Source organism: Nicotiana attenuata, unplaced genomic scaffold (assembly GCF_001879085.1).
Source record: "Nicotiana attenuata strain UT unplaced genomic scaffold, NIATTr2, whole genome shotgun sequence".
Lineage (NCBI taxonomy): Eukaryota > Viridiplantae > Streptophyta > Magnoliopsida > Solanales > Solanaceae > Nicotiana > Nicotiana attenuata.
In genome coordinates this window covers 157436-163444 of record NW_017671713.1, presented here as the reverse complement: position 1 = coordinate 163444, position 6009 = coordinate 157436, and positions in this window count along the sequence as shown.

Sequence of the window (6009 nt, the reverse complement as noted above, 5' to 3'; positions counted from 1 at the left end):
TATATATAAAAGATTTAACATCAAATTTATGAGAATCAAAGAGAAATTTTAGGGAATTTTGTATAAGCTTTGAAAAAAATAAAAATTTGGGATTTGAGAGTCGAATTGGACTTGGATTTAAAAACAAAACACATATATAGACTTGTGGGGTTATGGGTAGTCGGAATCTACCCTTGGGCCCAAGTTTTGACTGGATGGGCCCGGGGTTGACTTTTGTTGACTTTTGGGGAATTGTGTAAAAATCATAGTTTTATCTGCCGTAGTTGGTTTCCCTTGCATTGTTTGATTATATTAAATTATTTTTGGTTAGATTTGAGCCGCGTGGAGGCGAGTTTTAAGGGAAAGCTATTTTTGAAGGTTGATTTGGCCTAGTTGAGATAAGTATCTTGCCTAACTTCGTGCGGGGAAACTACCCCTTAGGATTTGGGTTGATTGTGTTATTTATTTTATGTGGAAGACGTGTACACGAGGTGACGAGTGCGTACACTGGCTATATGTGGTATTTTGACCAATTTAGACTTTTAAACTTCTTCCATATATTTAATAGAATTTGCCATAACATGTTGTATCTTCCATTATCAAATTTACTCCCACATGTCCTATTTGACGTTGTTAGCATATGTTCTATATTTTATTGTTAAGTTTTCTTTATATGCTTTAGTTGAAGTTGTTACCTCTCTTATTGTCTTGTTACCTCTTTTATTGTTGAATTACTCTTATTTGAAGTTGTCATTTCGTGGGAATACCTTCATTTTTAGTTATTGAAGTTGAAGCTGTGAAAGCTATTAACATATTGAGGTTGAAGTTGTTAATTATTAAGATATCTTTCCTTGTTTTATTTTGTTGTTATTGATATTCTTGTTCATATTGTGGTTGAGCCGTGAACTATATGTTGTGGCAACATTGGTATTGTTGATTTTGACAAGTGTTGTGGCATATGGGCACGTGTGGTGCGAGTTGATTATTGTGTTGTGATATTGATATGCATGCAGTGATATAAGGATAGGGGTTGATAAGCATGCGGTGAGATAAAGGTGGGATTTATACGCGTGTTACTAGTAAGGGAATTACTTAAAGTCACGTGGTGAGACAAGGGGGCTAAAACACATATAGCTATTTCAGAAAAAAATATTTTTAAAAATAAATACAAGGCTCACGCGGCTTTGATTCTTGTTGTACATTCTATGTTAATAAGGCTTGTTGGTTGAACAATTTTTGTTACTTCTTCACGTGCCTTCCTTGTATTTGTCCGTATTTGATAACTTGTTGTTCTTATCATGTGTTCACTCCTTGTTGCCTTTATTGCCTTAAATTTTGTTGTTAGCCTACATTATTGTACTGCTTTGTTGTCATTCATTTTCTCGCTTTCTGTCATTAGAATATACTATACTTTGTTCAGTTATCTTGTCCTAGTAGCTGTCTTGACCTGGCCTCGTCACTACTCTACCGAGGTTAGGCTTGATACTTATTGGGTACCATTGTGGTATTCTCATGCTACGCTTCTGCATATTTTTTTGCAGATTCAGGTACATTTGTTCGTGTCGGACGCTAGTGATCGTTCAGTTATTCTCCGAAGACTTCAAGGTATACCTGCTTGACGCTCGCAGGCCTCGGAGTCACCTTCCGTTATTTCTTTCACTACTGTTTATCCGATTATCAGACAGTGTTGTATTAGAGATTTTAGTACATTTCTATAGAGCTTATGACTCAGTTCCACCGATTTTAGGATTTTGTTACTGATGTTTCAGTTTGGAGTTATTATGAGCTTTATCAGTTTTTCTATTATCTTAGTTTGTTATTTCTATTAAGATATTAATGAATGTTAGACTTACCTAGTCTTAGAGAATATGTGTCATCATGATATCCTAAGGTGGGAATTTACGGTCGTACATTTAAGTTCTTGAATTTCTAGACGAACAACCAGATTTTCAAGAAATGGTTCAGGAGTGCTGGATAGTCATATAACAGGCAATGCCATGTGGATTAAGCAAAACACTTTTAACATCTAGAAAACTATCTAGGGATTATGTAGGCAAATGTCTTTGACAAGGTAAAAAATCTTGAACAACATATCAATAACGTGGAATCTTTTCTATAACTGCCTAATTAATTTCAACTAACTTCCTAACTAACCTCTAATTATCGAGCTAACATGGCACTCTTAGTTGTATTTGATCTTGAGCTCATTGTGATTGCTGTGTATTTTGTGAATACTCCCTCCTGCAGAAGATCCTTGACCACAAGGATTAAAGTGAGGGAATCTAATCTTCAACGCATTAAAGAAATCCCAAGTAGCACAATCAGCTGGCAATCTTATCCATTTAACCAGAACCTGAGCTACAACTTTATTCCCTTTATTCACAATCCTTCTCTGCAAAATAGATTTTGGATTGGAACAATGAGAGATAGTAAGATCAATGGTAGGAGGATAAGTGACTTGTGTAGGAAACTCATATCATTTCTTCAGTAGGGTCACATGCACAGTGGGGTGTATATTGAACGATGGTGGGAATAAGAGTGTGTATGCCACATGACTACTCTTTTAGCAATCTAGAATGAGCCATAATATTTGGAAGCTAGTTTGTGGAATGAATGTGAAGTAATGCTCACCTGTCTGTAGGGCTGAGCCTTAAAATACACCCAATCTCCCACCTCAAAGTTTCTGTCACTTCTATGATTGTTAGCTTGTTGTTTCATCCTGAGTTGGGCTCTCATCAGGTGATGTTGTAGTAGTTGTAGTTTCATTTACCTATTAAGTATGGTGTTATCAACATCAGTGGAAGTTGATTCTCCTGTTAAATAGGGCAAGTACAGTGGTAGTGGCCTACCATAGAGTGCCTCATACGGTGTAGTTTTTATAGCAGAGTGAAAGAAAGTGTTATGCCAATTCTCAACCATGTATAGATAGGAATAGCAATCTGTAGCTTCTTCAGAGTAGAAACATCTCAAATATGTTTCTAGGAACCTATTTAAAACCTCAGTGTGGCCATTCGATTGAGGATGATAAGGTGATAAAGTGTTCAATTGAAATCCTTGTATTGTTATTAGCTCCTACCAAAGTGCTTAGAAATACTACATTTATGTCATTCACTATGGAGTCCGGTAGCCCATGTAATTTGTATATGACCTCCATGAATGCCTTAGCTACAGACTGAGCAGTATAAGGATGTTTCGAGGGAATAAAATGACCATATTTACTCAGTCTATCTATTATGACTAGTATGACTTCATATCCATGAGATTTAGGAAGACCATCAATGAAATGCATACTAATTTAAGACCAAACCACCTCGGGAATAGGGAGTGGTTGTAAAAGGCCAGGGTAGGCTGCTAAATCAGCTTTACTTCTTTGGCAAACATCACACTTTTTGTAACGATCCGACTAGTCGTTTTGAGATCTAGCGCGTCATTCATCAGTTTGAGGCCTAGAGTAATTTCACTTCAGGTATTATGACCTGCACGTGTGGTCGGAATTGAATCTTGGGAAGTTCAGAGTTTATTTAGAAGGAAAAATTCTCATTTCGGAAGCTTTAAGCTGGAAAAATTGACTAGGGATTTGACTTTTGAGTAAATGACCACGGAATCGGGATTTGAAAGTTCCAACAGATTCATATAATGATTTTGGACTTGGGCGTATGTCCGGACCGAGTTTTGGATGACTCGGGAGCGTTTCAGCGCTTATTGTGGAAAGTTGGCATTTTGGAAGAAATTCATAAGTTTGGGTTGAAATATATTTTAATGTTATTGATGTCTGTTTGGGATTCCGAGACTGGGAATAGCTCTGTATGGTGATTTTGATCTTAGGAGCGTGTCCGGATGTGGATTTGGAAGTCCGTAGGTCATTTCGGGGTCATTTGGCGGAAGTTGGAAATTTGAAGGTTTTTGGGAAGTTTGGCTGGGAGCGGAATTTTCGATATCGCGTTCGGATTCCAATTCCGGAAGTTGGACCAGGTCCATAATGTCAAATGTGACTTGTGTGCAAAGTTTGAGGTCAATCAGAATTGATTTGATAGGTTCGGCATCGAATGTAGAAGTTTGAAGTTCTAAAGTTCATTAAGCTCGAATTGGGGTGAGATTCATGATTTCAATGTTGTTTTATGTGAATTGAGGCTTCGAGCAGGTCCGTGTTATGTTATGGAATTGGTTGGTGTGATTGGATAGGGTCCCGGGAGCTTCGGGTGTGTTTCGGAGAGGTTTGAGACCAAGTTTGGCTGAGTTGCTGCTGCTGATATCTGGTTTTGGTTTTGTTCTTCACGAACGCGAAGGAGTTCCCGCGTTCGTGAAGAAGGATTTGTTGGCTGCTGATTTTGTGCTTCGCATTCGCGGTTAGTTCATCGCGTTCGCGAAGGGGACCTAGGCCTGGGAGATTTTAGCCTTCGCGTTCGCGAAGGTTTGCCTGGTAAAGCATCGCGTTCACGAGAAGTGACTCGCGTTAGCGAAAGGGAGTTTTTGAGCTGGAGCTGGTGTTGCTTCGCGAACGCGAGGGACTTGCCGCGTTCGCGAAGAAGGTCGGACTGGGCAGTGTTCTTTTAAAAATTGGGAGTTTGGCCATTTTTATCTCATTTCCTCCATCGGAGCCGCCCTATGAGCGATTTTTGGAGCACCATTTTCATCGTCAAGCATGAGGTAAGTGATTTCTACTAGTTGTGAGTTAACTACAAGGGTTATATATGGATTTAGACATGAAAATTTGTATAAATTTGGGATTTTGAAGAAAAACCTAGAAATTGGTATTTTTGGATTTTGACCACGAATTTGGGCATGAAATTGAGAATAAATTATATATTTGAGTTCGTGATGTTATGGGTAATGTTTATCTCCGAAAATTTTCGAAATCAGGGCACGTGAGCCCGAGGGTGACTTTATCGACTTTTCAAGCGTAGTTGGAAATTGTTATAAATTGAATTATAATGAGTATTAGAGTATATATTAATGGATTTGCACATTGATTGACTAGCTTTGGAGCGACGGGCATCGGTTTGAGTTGTTGGAAAAGCTTTGGAGCCGGTTATAAAACTTCGGAGCAAGGTAAGTCTCTTTTCTAACCTTGTCAGAGGGAATTAACCCCATAGGTGAATTGATTTAATATGTGCTTCTACTCGTGGGTATTACGTATGCACGAGGTGACGAGAGTCCATGCGTAGCTACTAATTATGCTTATGTCTGGGCAGCCTAGGACCCAAATCATGTTATACTTGCGATGTTTGCACCCTACTTGCTAATTTAATTGCTTAAATCATATTGCAACTTGATAAAGGAATTGTAAAAGGTCAAATTTCATTTACTTGTGTTTTGGACAGGTTACTTGACCGTTAATTAGAATTGCTATTTCTTTGAATATTAGCCTCTTAATAATCTTGAATTAGTTGTTTATAAAATATTTTCTCTTCTTGTGGATCGGGACAAACGCCTCGGTAGCAGATAGATGCATCTATGGTTCGTGCCGTTCGACCCTCGACAGTGCACGGTTTATATATTTGTATGTTGGATCGGGCCGTACGACCTCAGCATAATTCGTGCGTAAAAATTCTTGGAGCCCAATTATAATTGATATTGTTTCATTGACTTGAGAGATTAAATTGTTAAATGATGGAAACAAATCTGGGATTACTATTAGTGAAAGAATTGTTTATTATTTTTGGTTAATGAGTTTTCAGCTATATTTATATAATCCATGCTTAATTATAATTTCGGTACTTTATTGTTAGCCCATAGTAAGTGTCGAAGTCGACCCCTCGTCACTACTTCTTCGAGGTTAGACTAGATACTTACTGGGTACGCGTTGATTTACGTACTCATGCTACACTTGCTGTACATTTTGTGCAGGTACATATGTGTCTAGTGGTCTTGTGGGCGCAAAGGCGCGGCTATTGCGGGGACTTACGGTGAGCTACGTTCCATGTACGAATCCGCAACATACAGAGTCCCTATCAGAGTTATTTACATTTTCCTGTCTAATTTGTATTCTAGACAGGTGTTGTACGTTATCATATTTCCTAGTTGATGCTC